Raw genomic sequence first — 12,791 nt, 5'->3', positions numbered from 1 at the left:
GCTGGAACGCTAAGCGAGTGCTAGCGTTCCATTTCGGCCGTGCTCCAACGTTGAGCTGCAGCGCGCGCAGTAACGTGCAGGAGCACGTTGTTACTGCCTCTGGAACACGGTGTGGTCTTGGCGCGTATGCGTGCCGCATTGCTTAAGTGTGATTAGCGGTTTGCTATAGCTCTTCGGCTGGCGTTTTGACAACACGCGGGGGCATGTTTGTGCGATGTGAGGAATGCGGTGCTTCCCTGCCGAGACCTGACTCTGGCAGGTACTACCGTGGCTACGACGTGCTGGAGGACGATGGCACAAGCAGGCAGGGACTATACAGGCTGTGTTACATTTGTTCCGGCAAGCAATGTCTAACGTGAGGTCTTACAATACAGTGTCTTCTATGTAACAGTCTGGGCGATTGGAAGACAAACACGCCTGGGCATAGTTTGCCGCCTGAAATTAAAGTTCTGACGCAAAGGGATATCGTACAGTTAATGTGGGTAATGTTTTTTTGAAAACGTATTACAACTAGAGAAGTCAGTAATTTGATGTTTCATTATGTACGATGGCGAAAGATCCCGTGGAGTGGTCATATAATTGATATTGCAATAAAACACAGCGAGCATCTAAACGCGCTAGCTGCAAGTAGGAAATTTTTAAGGATGTTCTAGTCCGCTGCTGATGCACAGGCGCCCGTGGCCAAATGGCTTAAGCATCGGGCTGCGGTCCTCTGTTCGAATCCTACCTTGGAAAGTTTTGTTTGTTAATTTATTAAGCATAAATATTTAGGTATACACATCCGGAACATCACGCGACCAGTGATCCCAGGAGTGCATTTCGAGTATCACGTTTCGGTGCATATTTTTATGGTACATTATCTTCAGGATCGTTCCATGAAAGAGTCCTTCATAGGCGTCAAAGAGTCTTTCACAATTCTTCTTTCACAAAGAATTGTGAAAAGCGCGCTACCGATGCGCACGACGAGAAGTACGGGAGACGTTTATTGCGTAACGCCTTGGCGAATGATACGCGCTGGAATCTCTGCAGCAATTAACATCTACATAAAATACAACAAAATAATATTTTGAACAATTATCAGCCGTTGTGGAGAGGGTGCTAAGTGGTGCAGTACATTGCCTAAAGGTTTAGTGCATCGGGCTCTCTGGGCAGAGTTAGAGACCAGCGAGAAATGCGCATGATTTACTGGCTGTGTGTGAATGATCTTCGGCAGTACATGAGACCACGCACAATTAGATTAGAAAGTTGGGCTAGTTGGTGCGTATTTCAGAACTGAAAGGCTAATACGGAGATCTAGAAACCGCAAGCAACCATGTACAGGCATCTTATGAGCGAGCGCTTCAACGAAAGTCTACTCTGCTGGACTTACTGCTGCCGAAGCCATAAAAAAAAAACATGCTCAACTGTAATTCGCCTCATTCCAATGTAGCGAAAAGGGGAATAGCTCTAAAGTGCTTTCTAACCACCTTACAGCTTGAAGTTGCGTCGGTCACATTTGGCCAACTTTTTTAGGCTGTCCTGTGCCGCGTTTTTCAATAAACAGCTATCGTCAGTAATGAGGTTACAAAACGAAAATTGCATTTTTGATTAAAATCACTCAAATGCAAGAAGAACGTTGACAGCTAAATTTTGCGAGAAACACGCCGTTCCCACGCGTCCCCCCTCCTTCCCCCCTAGTACGCTCCCAAAAGCCATGGCCGACACGATCTAAAATGAATCGCACAATAGAACCTGAACTTGAAACTGTTAGACATGGTACAGAAGTGCAGCAATAGTGAGGTAAGCCTAACTTCAATTCTGTCCCGCTAAAACAGAAAATGCGCTGTGAGCTTCAGACACAAGTGCCTCAACGCTATCAGGACCGACAGGGAGTTTCTTTAAAAAAGACAAGCGTGAGCCCCAACATGTCGTTCCACATTATTTGCTTTTCCGCGAGTGCTTCGCTTAGAAGAAAAAATAAGAAAATGTTCCTGTGCTGACGAAAGAAAGACGTCTTGAATGGAGTATTTTTCACTGCAAGCAGCTTTGAAAGGAAAGCCTTGCTCATATTTCAGCCTGCTTGCGAAATTTTCTATTTGGATAATTTTGGTCTGCTTTCCAGTTCATACTATCGCAACTTAAAAAATCATCACTTGGTGCATCATGGGCGTGACTGTGGTGTTGGAGGTTACTGAATAACGTACAAATAAAAAAATGTGCACGCTGATGGTGTGTTTTATACCCGTAAGGACTATTTTCTAGCTTTTCAAGTTCTTAGATCTGTCACTCTTTCAGGCAACCACGTGTATGTGTACCATTGGCATGTTTTGGCGCACCTAAACAAAAGCAGAATACACGCGACATTTTCAGAGCCGTACATATATCGGTGTGAGCTCGAATCGGTGTAGCGTCAACTTTGACACGTCTCAGCTTAATAATTACTATGTTATATTTGAAGAGCCCGAAATCAACGACACTAAATTTTTTAAAACTTATACAGCCCTATTTCAAAACTCTGTTGAATCATGTGACAAAAATAAAATAGCAGAGCAATTGAAGGCCCAAACTTCCACTGAATTTCTCGTCCAAACCATCTGGCAACAGTGGGCAAGTGTGACGTAACAAATTTCACAATCTCCGCATACTTTGACTGATTTTTGATTTTACGTAAAATGTCTTAAAAGTTGCTGGGCGTGAGTGCATGACCTATTTGTAACTAAATATAATCGTCGTTTAACGATACACGTGTAGTTGTCACCGAGAGGCTGGCGAAGTCCAGGACATCACAAGGCGGTAGTGCCCGAACTTCAAGCGGGCGTTGCCCCCCATGTTTCGCTCTGTTGCTTACCAAGCCTCCGCTCAAAGTGAGCGGGTTCTTTGCGGTTTTCCTCGAGCGAAATGTATGACTTTGTTTAAACCTATCATTCCTTTTTTTTATGGGAACGAAAAGCAAGAACAGAGGAGAAAATGCTTTTTCTTAGACACAACCTGTTGCGATGAGCAGTTCGAATCCCTCCGCCGTTCAGACAGGGACCGGATGGTACCCTACAAGGAAATACTACAATTCTACCGCCAGGGCAGGGGCATTACACTGCCGCTCACAAAAATTTAGATAAAGAGCAATCAGTTACCTGGCGCCTTTTACAGATGCACATTTTCCCACAGTGACGTACAGACACCTCTATCCCGGGCAATATAGCATCAGATTGTAAATTATGGCACGTAGAGCCGATATTCACCCATCATGTGGACATGTCCCCTGATATGGACCAGAAAACGCACTAGCTTATTACTTCCCCTTCCCATCACTACCCTAGAGCATAGAGCAGTGGGAGAGGGCACTGCTCAGCTTAGACCCGGATCTCGAACGCCGGGTCGTCCAGATGGCCGAAGACGCCGCCAAAGCGCAAGGCCTTGCCACCGCCTGAGGAAGAAAATAGCACGGGCCCTCCCGCTCCCCTTCACCCTGAACTCCATCTCGGACAAAATAAAGTTTATACGACTAGTACTACTACTAGAAACAACCACACGAAGCCATGAGACAATGGAGCCAAATAAATATTTCAATAAAACACAGGTAGTTTTCCCTATGCTTTCCATCAGTTCATTGTCTGTTGATGGAATGTGGCAGTGTCTAAGAAAAAATACGAGCCCCTCAATTTCAGTTGTGCTTGTTCATTGCACAACGAGAGTCTCGACTGTGGCAGCCATGTTGCATGCTTTTCGGTAGCACAGAATGGCTTAATGGGCCGTTTGCGTGCTTCTAAGTTCACGTTCTAAGTGACGCATGCGGATAGAAGGATGTTCCGCATCTGCCGTCATGACCGTTAGCGGAAGTGGTTAACGCTCCCAGTGTCAAATTTTCTACACATAAAGAAATCCCAAATCATGTGGATGGGTGGATAGCCGTTGTCGTAGCTAAAGGGGTTGAGAATCGCACGTGTAATATGGAAAGGGTGGGTCAGGGCTTCCACCACTGTTGAGTTCTTTTTTTTAATCGTGATTAACATTTCTAGCATATTTTGACCAATTCAGCCTCCTGCTGCTGCCTGCTATATAGCCCCGAGAGCGTTGCCTTGCTCGCGATACAAAAAAAAAAGCTAAATACGTGTCTGACTAATGAAAGTGAGAACATGAGATCTTCTAACTGGGAATGAAAATTAAAGCTTTACGCCGAAAAAGCCGCCGGTGCAATCACATCGTAGTTCATTGGAAGTCCTATCCCTAATACAACAGTGCCAGTGGTACAAAACTGTAACTGAAGTTCCGAAGCCACGTATATTAAAGTTTTCTTTGCTATATCTGACGTCCCAGGCCATAAGAACTGGGCCCCTAAAATATGCAACTTGTAACCATTCAAATCTTAGAATGACTTCTACAGATTGTAAATAAGGTCGTCCTGAATACTTCTGCGTCTTGAATGCTAATCCAATTAACAGCGACAGTCACCGCGAGATAGGTCTTGCCAGAATTTTAAAGCGTTTAGCTTTCTTTGCGTCCTAACTGCGATTTACTTGTGACTGTGTAAAAATTTTGTGGGCTGATCCCGAAAGCAGCGCAGTTTCTATCGGCGGATGCACCCTGCAATATGTGGAGGATATTGTATGAGCAGAAAACCAACCTACATATTAACCTCAGATGAAGCCTATTGCGCCATGACGGACACAACCGGCACCGTGAACTTTAGTGTCGCACTATGCAGGAACAGAAACAACCTTTTCCTCACTTCTTTTCTTCTTCTATTTCTTACTATAGGTTGGGTTATTGTAATGTGGTGCTTAGCCTCGTTAACCTGATAACTAGCAGCGATAAAATAAGCTTAATCTTAGCTTGCTTATGGTTGGTTGGGTTGAAAAAGTTCGTTATTGCGGTATTTTTGGGAAAGATAAATGCTATTGTATTAAAGAGAAAACAGTTGTAGACCATAATCCCATTTCCATCTAGAATTTACCTCATGTAAAGTTGCAATGAAGTCATTTCTCATATTTCTTTTCGTGAGCCCAACGTCCTATTGAATTTCGTACTTGAATACGAGAGCAAAGAAGTTACCTGGCTTTCTTCATCCTCTTTTTATGGTAATCATTAAAATATAAGCGTGACAGCGCGAAAAGGAAGCAAAACAAGTGCTTTCAGGAAGGAACATCATGTTTTCTCGGTAGCAGAAGTAGAAAGGACAAAACTAAGAGAGAAGATAGCGGTACAGCGCAACGCAGGACATCAGAGACAAAGCCGGGCAACTGCAGAGCGCAGTCCAGTCCCGGGGCTGAAAAGAATTTCACGACAGCTTTTGTGGGTCTCGTATCGACTTGACGCCCGCCCTTTCGAGAGCAAGAAGTCAAGACATCCGGGACTCGCGAACAAAACACGACCAGGAGGCTTTCACTCGAACTGGGACCAAAACAGAGTCAAGGTCGGCACCGGAACCGGGGGTTAGGGCGTCCGGCCTTCGATCTGGTACAGAGCACGCTTTCTGTATAGGAGTGTTAAAGGGGGGAGGGGGGGGATGAAGGAGGAGGAACCCTGTCCCTGCACTGTCCGTCACGGGCTGTCGTTCGCACGCTTCCCAAGCTGCACGTTGTGAAAAGACGAGCGTGAACTGAATTGCCGATCAGTACGGTTCCAGCGTGTGTGTGTATATATATATACGTACTCTGGCGACGTGACGAGCATTAGCGAGCGTATCCAAGTCCGCGTATATGCGCCTGCTGGTGAGGCGAAAAAATAGGGAGGCGGTGGAGACCCCGGAGCCCGCAGCTTCGTCATGGCCTGTCAAAACGCTCTGTAGACGGGGGTAATTTAGGTAGAGGTGCGGGGACACATCGCTACAACGTATTTGAGTAGTATGAGAACATTGTGGAACATGCGTTCTTTGTTTTTACTCTATTCTCGAGAGAGCTTGTACGCTCTTATGGAGTACGTTCAGAGTTTCGATCGAATATCCCTACACTGTAGTAGCCACGCAAAGCGAGGGCACTCTATGAAGGAATCATCAAACAGTAATAGAGCACCGTCCTTCAAAGTTGAGTCACGAGTATATTGGGGACTACAAATGTTCTTTGGAACAGTGATGGTTCATTTTATTCGAATGGCGGTTTATGCTTGATCTGAATATGTCTTAGTTATTCATCAAGTTTATCGTGTTGTGTTGCAGGACAAGATCGGCACAACTGAAAGGTTTGTTTTATTTTTTTCTTTGTTTTCATTTTTTTTTGTTGAAACAGGCGTTGTTTAGTGCTTAGTATATTGCCGAAGAATGTTATTATTTGGTGATTTAAGCATTTGCTTGTTTTAACAACAGATTTTACAAAATCATACTAGTTACCGCTTTACACTGCGTTGGTTACGAGAACGCTGTCAAGGTGTCCAACAAATGGTGCATTTGTGTTGAGGGACACACAGTATCAGTCACTTCAATGAGTTGACTTGTTTAGCACTGAAACGACGAAATAGCGACACCAAATGAACACGAGCTTACATAACAGCGCTTTTATCACAAATTTTTTTGTGGGAGTGTTTGGTCATTTAACGCTAAATAACACGCGTCTCCTCAAGCACTAACAGGGCCAAACCACGATTCTCTCAAATCAGTGAGATTGGCCAGTGGTTTGCGTTTCTGGCGCACTATAGCCCTGTAGTATGACTGTCTAATTCTGATTTCACAGATTTTTGCCACAATGTTCTACGCGAATGTAAAGCAGAACAGGAATGAAATTTTTTCAATGCACTCTGCAAGTGAAGCCATTCTAAGTGTCATGGCCCCACTATCTCTTTTAAAGTGGTCAAAAGCTGCTTTTATCGGGTGCCACTAGTTTGCACTTACCTTGTAAGCGTCATTACAGCCTACTCAACTAATCTCACAAGTGCATTTAGGCCATTGTACGTTTAGTATTGCTCGGGTTACATTAAAAACATCTTTATTTCGACACCAAAACGTCTCGGAGAGACAACCAAAAAGCTACAAATAGGCCTCACCAAGGTGTTTGTCCCGGGTCACAAAGCCGTATAGTGCTTTGCCAAACACTGCAAAAGGTCCCCATGCACCACTTTCTTCTGTGTCAGAAATGTAGTTGTGTGCCTAGGCTTTGGAAAGAACAGCTGTTTATTTCAATCTCCTCGATTGCCAACTAAACATTACTCATACCTTATGTCTATGCTCTGTCGCTCATTCAACAATGCACACGTTCGTGCACACTAGAAAATGAAGTACTGTTTTCTTTCAGCAACCTTTCTAGCGCCGTTTTACTGGTTGTTTATTACGCATTCCCCGTGGAAATTTAAGAAGACGCGATTGAGCGTGGACTTTCCATATTCATTCAATTCTTGGGTTTTTCCCGTGGCCTTTCTGTATCCCAAGATTTCATCACAGGCACATTGCTTGGATAGCTCGGCGCTTTTGCTTTGGTGCAACGATGCGGTACATTTATAATTGTTGAGATGAAAAATAAAACAAAGGTCAACTCTTGAGGAGCACGTAGTCGGACAAGCTGGGTCAGTTTGGCACGTTGCTGAGCTCTTAAAAAGAGATCACAGTGAAGATACATATAAAACTTTCTCGTGATCCCAATGCAACAATTGGAGCATTGACCTAGTTAGCACTACATATCATGCGTACATTGTTTCGTTTTTAACAGGATTGTCACAGTACAGAATTTCGGTGATATATGCATACGTATAAATAGCGAGCTGAGTTGGCCCTGAGATCAGATTTCGGCAACCGACAATTGTGCGCGATAGTGGTGCTGTGAATGATTTTAGTTTTTTTTTTGTTTTTCTGGGCCCAAGTTCACCCAATAAAAGTTGTATTGTTGACTTCACAGTTTGACACTGGCTGGTTTTTCACCGTTTCTACAACGTGAGAATATTACTACAGCTTCACAGAACTTCGAAATAAACGGAGTTTATTTCAACGTGGAGTTTTTGAGTGCATAAACCACGATCTGATTATCAGGCATGCCGTAGCGGTTAACTCCGGATTAGTTTGGACTACCTGGGCTTGTTTATCGTACAGCTAAATCTAAGCACAGGAGCTTTTCTGGTCTTTCACCACACTCAAACTATGGCCGCTGTGGCTGGAACTGAGCCTGCGACCTCAAGCTCAGGAGCTCAACGCCAATGACCACTGGGATACTGCATCGAGCAAGAGCTGCAAAACCTTGTAACTATACTGCACATATCATATGTCATAGATTACATCACTGAAGTTTTTATAGCACTTAGGCTGCCGAATGTCGAGCAAGTCGAGAGCATGTCGTGAAACATATGTCCCCATAATCAAATTTGGTGCTTCCTTTCAAACATAGCATTGCTCTCTGCGATAAAGGCTATTGCGCATGTTTGAAAAAAAAAAAAAAAAACCTTCGCACATATTCTCAGAAATCAAAACATGTCCTGCTCAGGTAGATATAAATTTACGACAGCTCTAGTAGACTGGACGTTGGATAAATTGCAGCTTGAGAGAATACTAGGGACCTCGTAAACGAGTGGGTAATCATTGGTATGCGCAGTATCGCAGGTAAAACATGGTCGCAATTACGTTGTCTCTCCACGGCGTCTACAGCGGCAGTCGACCCCTTGAAAAGGCCCCCTTCCCCCTATCTTTCATTTCCGGCGGCACCTACTCAAATGACACCAGTGCATAACAAAAAAATCAAAAACGGCAAGAAAACAAACATTGTTTTTTTTTTTGGCTTCACGGCGGTAGCCCCTTGCCAAGAATTGTGAGAGGGAATGCCTATTTTTTTTCTTACATAAAATGTGACAACGAACACGCTTTCTCTAAAGCTACATCATCTACGAAGTCATGAAAGAAATCGAGTCATCTTCAGGCATTCACCGTGTCTCATACTGTATTGAAAAAAAAAGAAAGAAAAGACGCTGCAAATGTGCCAGGTGTATGCATTAGAGATCCGGTCGCAAACACTCAGAGGTATTCAGGGCGGCTCCCTTAACGGCGTCGTCCGGCTAATGAGGCCGAAGATAGGTGGCAGCAACCTGGGGTCACCAAACAAACGTAGCCCACCGTTCACCTACGGCCCTCTATACCCTCGCGTTTATGTTCACCTGCTGCTCTCTCACGCGGTAGCGTTATTAATGCTTACGAGTTTCTATATATATAACGTGGGTACGAGATATATATGCAGGGGTACACTGAGCTCGGTGCCACACGTATTTTCAGAGTTGACCCGGTGGGGTGGAGGGAGGAGCGAAGCCAGAAATGTTTCGAAACAGAGAGGCCGCGCGCGTTGGTAGTTGCACCAACGCGCTTGTTTACGCCGGGACCGGGATCGACGCACGCAGACCTGCCGTTCGTCTTTTCGCATGCGCAGAAGGGGGTACGAAGAGCAAAGGATCGTTTGCTATTGCGCGGAGAAAACTTGTAACAGCCTCAAAGGGGACTTGTCAGCAGACGAGCTCTTTGAGAACGTGTCGTAGCCAGCGGCACTTGGCGAGATCTGGAATACCACATCGCGATACATATTTGGTTTGGTTTCTAGCCCGTACATGGGCGCTTTTGACATTGGAAAGTGCTTTCTCTGTCGTATTCGTAGCTACGAAAATGTGCCTGGTATAATTTTTACAAACCAATTTCGCGTGTGAAAAAGTCTCAATATTGACGTTGCCACGAAACATGCGAAATATTTTAGTAAAATCATGTGACCCCCGCAAAACATGGCACCCCCATACCGCATCAATTTCGCATCATAACTCATTCACCTGTATTTCGGCCAATGCCAAGTACGCTCGTACAAAAACAATAAAATGTTACTTAAGGAAAAATTTGTGTAATAAATAAATTAGTAATTTATTTTCTCAACAATCCAGCTATGTACGCTTGCTCAGTGTTAATTTTTTTAGAAATTTTTAATAATCGGCTGTTGCCTATATATATATATAGGCAACAGCCGATTATTAAAAATTATATATATATATATATATATATATACATATATATATATATATATATATATAGATAGATAGATAGCGTTATTTTTGTCTGTGAGCTCTGGATTGTTCGAAGAGGTGGACACTACTAACAACAGAAACCGAAACACATGTTGAGTTAATTTCCTAAATTTACCTAATAGGCTGCTTAGTTAATAACCTTACGGCACATATTTCAATTTCCGAATTGTAGCCACTGAGTATGCAAGACTCAGGGGTTGAATTAATCTCCAGGATGACACCAGTTTCGCGATATAATTTCCCAAAGGGGGGGGGGGGGCGAAATACATGGACGTTATAGTTACTTTATTGCTTCAATGTCTAAAAAAACGTTGTGTTGAAAATGAAAGTCGACCAACAGTGCATTCTTATGGCGAGTTTGATGGCGCATCTCTCTAAACTGGTGCAATTCTGCAATTTCATTCTAAGTGAATACGCCTTGCAATCTCACCGGCTACAATTCGTAAATTACCATATATGCCCTAAAGTAATCAACTATGTAATTAATTAGTGAAATCTTTATTCAGTTGCATATGTGTTTCGATTTCTCGTGCATGTCTGCTTCCCCTGAATAATCCAGCTCAAGGATTAGAATCACGTTATCCGCAACAGTTATCTGCAACAGGCGATTTAAAAAAAAATTCTGTAAAACCTCAAAATGATCTCTCCGTATAAGTACAGCTTTAAAGGGCCTTGCGTGATGTTTCGCGCGTTCACATGAACATTTTGAAGCATTAAACTGAGGATATACCAAATATGATACACTGACATTTGTGAGGTTAAGTTGAAAAAGAAACACCACGCCGTGTTTTTGTTGCATTCATTAACAGAATAGAATGCTTAGCAGAAAATGAAACATTGCCCACGTGGAAAACAAGGTGGTTGGATGCTACGGCCATTTGCAGAGTGAGCTTAAGAAAGCGATCGCCATTTGCGATGCCCGTGTGTTACACAAATGATGTGTCAACGTTGGCGGATTCAAAGTTGCCCAGCGGGGAAGCCGAAACAATGAGAAGCACAGCGAACAACAGCCAAGTGCAGCAACCGTTGCCGCTTAACGAGAGACCCTGCTGAGAGAGCTGTCGTCTCTCGAGAGTATCTTCGGGCCTGTCCAGTGTTAGGTGGGCCGGTACGCTGCTTTAAAGCGAAGGCGTACACTATGGGCCAACTCTAATTTAAAACTCAAGTACGCGTGAAGCGCTAGAGGTGCCTTCGTGACACCATAGGCGCGCAGATTTGAAAGAAGTGTGTTGCAATTAACCGACTAAGATTCATTCTACCGACTGTAAGAAGCAGAATTTTGGAATTATGAACGGAGTTTGGACAAATGGTGTAAAAAACGTTTAAGGTTGAAAAAAATGGGCGCATACTGTTTGGAAATCGATAACTCTGCACCAGAGACAAATATTGCAGTTGTGTAAACTGAATATTTTACTGCATTTGAAGCTCACAAATCTTATGTATAATTTTACAGGTTACCTTAAATTGGGAGGATGTTCACGAGAGTTTCTCAGTCGTACTACTCAAAGCTACCGGAATACTTCAAAGTAGTGTACAGTTTATCAATATTTCCCGTTTTACATGCCTTAACGTGTGCAGTTCGCATATTTTTGACATCATTTCTAATGCTGAATTACGCAGTTATATATTTGGTGCTTCAGTGTTTTCACAATATTCTGTATTTTGGGCTAAATAGTAAAGGAAAAATTCTGTGGTTTTACGCGCCAGAACCACGATATGATTACGAGGCTCGCCGGATAGGGAGACAGAATTAATTTTGATCATCTAGGATTCTTTAACATGCACCGAAGTGCACGGTACATGAGCGTTGTTAGCATTACTTCCTGTCTAAATGCTGTTGGTGTCGTCGGCAAATCCCCGCTATAAGTCAATGGGGAAAAACACCTGGCCTCTACAGTTGATACATTTAACTCGTTCTTTTCAAAGCAAATGTCCTCATCAATCTTAGGGGATTGAGTTATGAGCAATGCGATATTTTTATTACGGTGTACTTAGTTCAGGAGTTAAAGTTAGCTCACAAGCCCAATTGCTGCAAAACCATCTGTATTCGTGTGTATCAGTGCAAACACAACCTTAATTTTTTTATGAAAGAACAACAAATAATAGAACAAATGTGTACTTGCTATACACTTCCTCCACTGTAACTAAAGAATATAGCAAGAACATCCTGGCATTACGCTGCGTCGTGGCACTTTTGCTACATCATGGTGCGGTATCATGAAGTCATGTACGCGAGAAATGTCGGCACTCAAATGTCAGGGCAAAGGATTAATTTTTTGTCGCTGTGAAGCACTTTTTCGCCAAAATACTCGCGTAAGTATTTATTCATTTTTGGTTAATGAGATCGACCAGTCTAAAATGAAAACCATTGTCGAAAGCGCGATGGATACCACACTTAGTGGCGTACTAGACAGATGCGTTTCTATTTTCTTTTTTGATGAGCATGGCGATAATTCTCACTAGGTTACAGGAAGGATCAAAGTAAAGAAAGAATGGATTAACAAACAGTCCAAGAGTTTACTCAGTTTGTGGACCAACCCAAAGAACAAAAATATTACTAAAACGACATTACCTTATGGATATCATCTTTGTAGTCTGATATCACCCCATGCATGTATAATCGACTGCATGTTCGCTGTACAGTTTTCATCTTTGGTGACTTTATTCATGAAAGCAGAAAGTACTCCGATACGCTAAACAAAGACACAAGTGACACACAGTTCAAGACAACAATGATATGACAAAACGTAAACGCAATACTCACCCGTCCTCTTTTTTCTCAATCTTGATGGATGGGGCGAAACCACAGGTAGGATTAAAAACGCCACTCGCGCACAGGCCACCGAAAA

General features: G+C 43.2%; 1 protein-coding gene across 5 annotated transcripts in view; it reads right to left on the bottom strand.

Moving 5' to 3' along the window:
* LOC119453494 (calcium-binding protein E63-1) overlaps positions 1-12,791 on the bottom strand; it is a 160,321-nt gene that overhangs the window by 81,561 nt on the left and 65,969 nt on the right. For 3 of the 5 annotated variants that reach the window (XM_049668186.1, XM_037715538.2, XM_037715540.2), the window contains exon 2: positions 12,707-12,726. The exons of the other annotated variants lie outside the window; for them this stretch is intronic. The gene's annotated coding sequence lies outside the window, so the exon portion shown is untranslated. The remainder of the gene's footprint in view (positions 1-12,706; positions 12,727-12,791) is intronic. 5 annotated transcript variants of the gene reach the window in all.

The sequence above is a fragment of the Dermacentor silvarum genome, chromosome 5, assembly GCF_013339745.2.
Source record: "Dermacentor silvarum isolate Dsil-2018 chromosome 5, BIME_Dsil_1.4, whole genome shotgun sequence".
Taxonomy (NCBI): domain Eukaryota; kingdom Metazoa; phylum Arthropoda; class Arachnida; order Ixodida; family Ixodidae; genus Dermacentor; species Dermacentor silvarum.
Note: the sequence above shows the minus strand (reverse complement) of the source record. Positions and strands in the feature narration are given on the sequence as shown.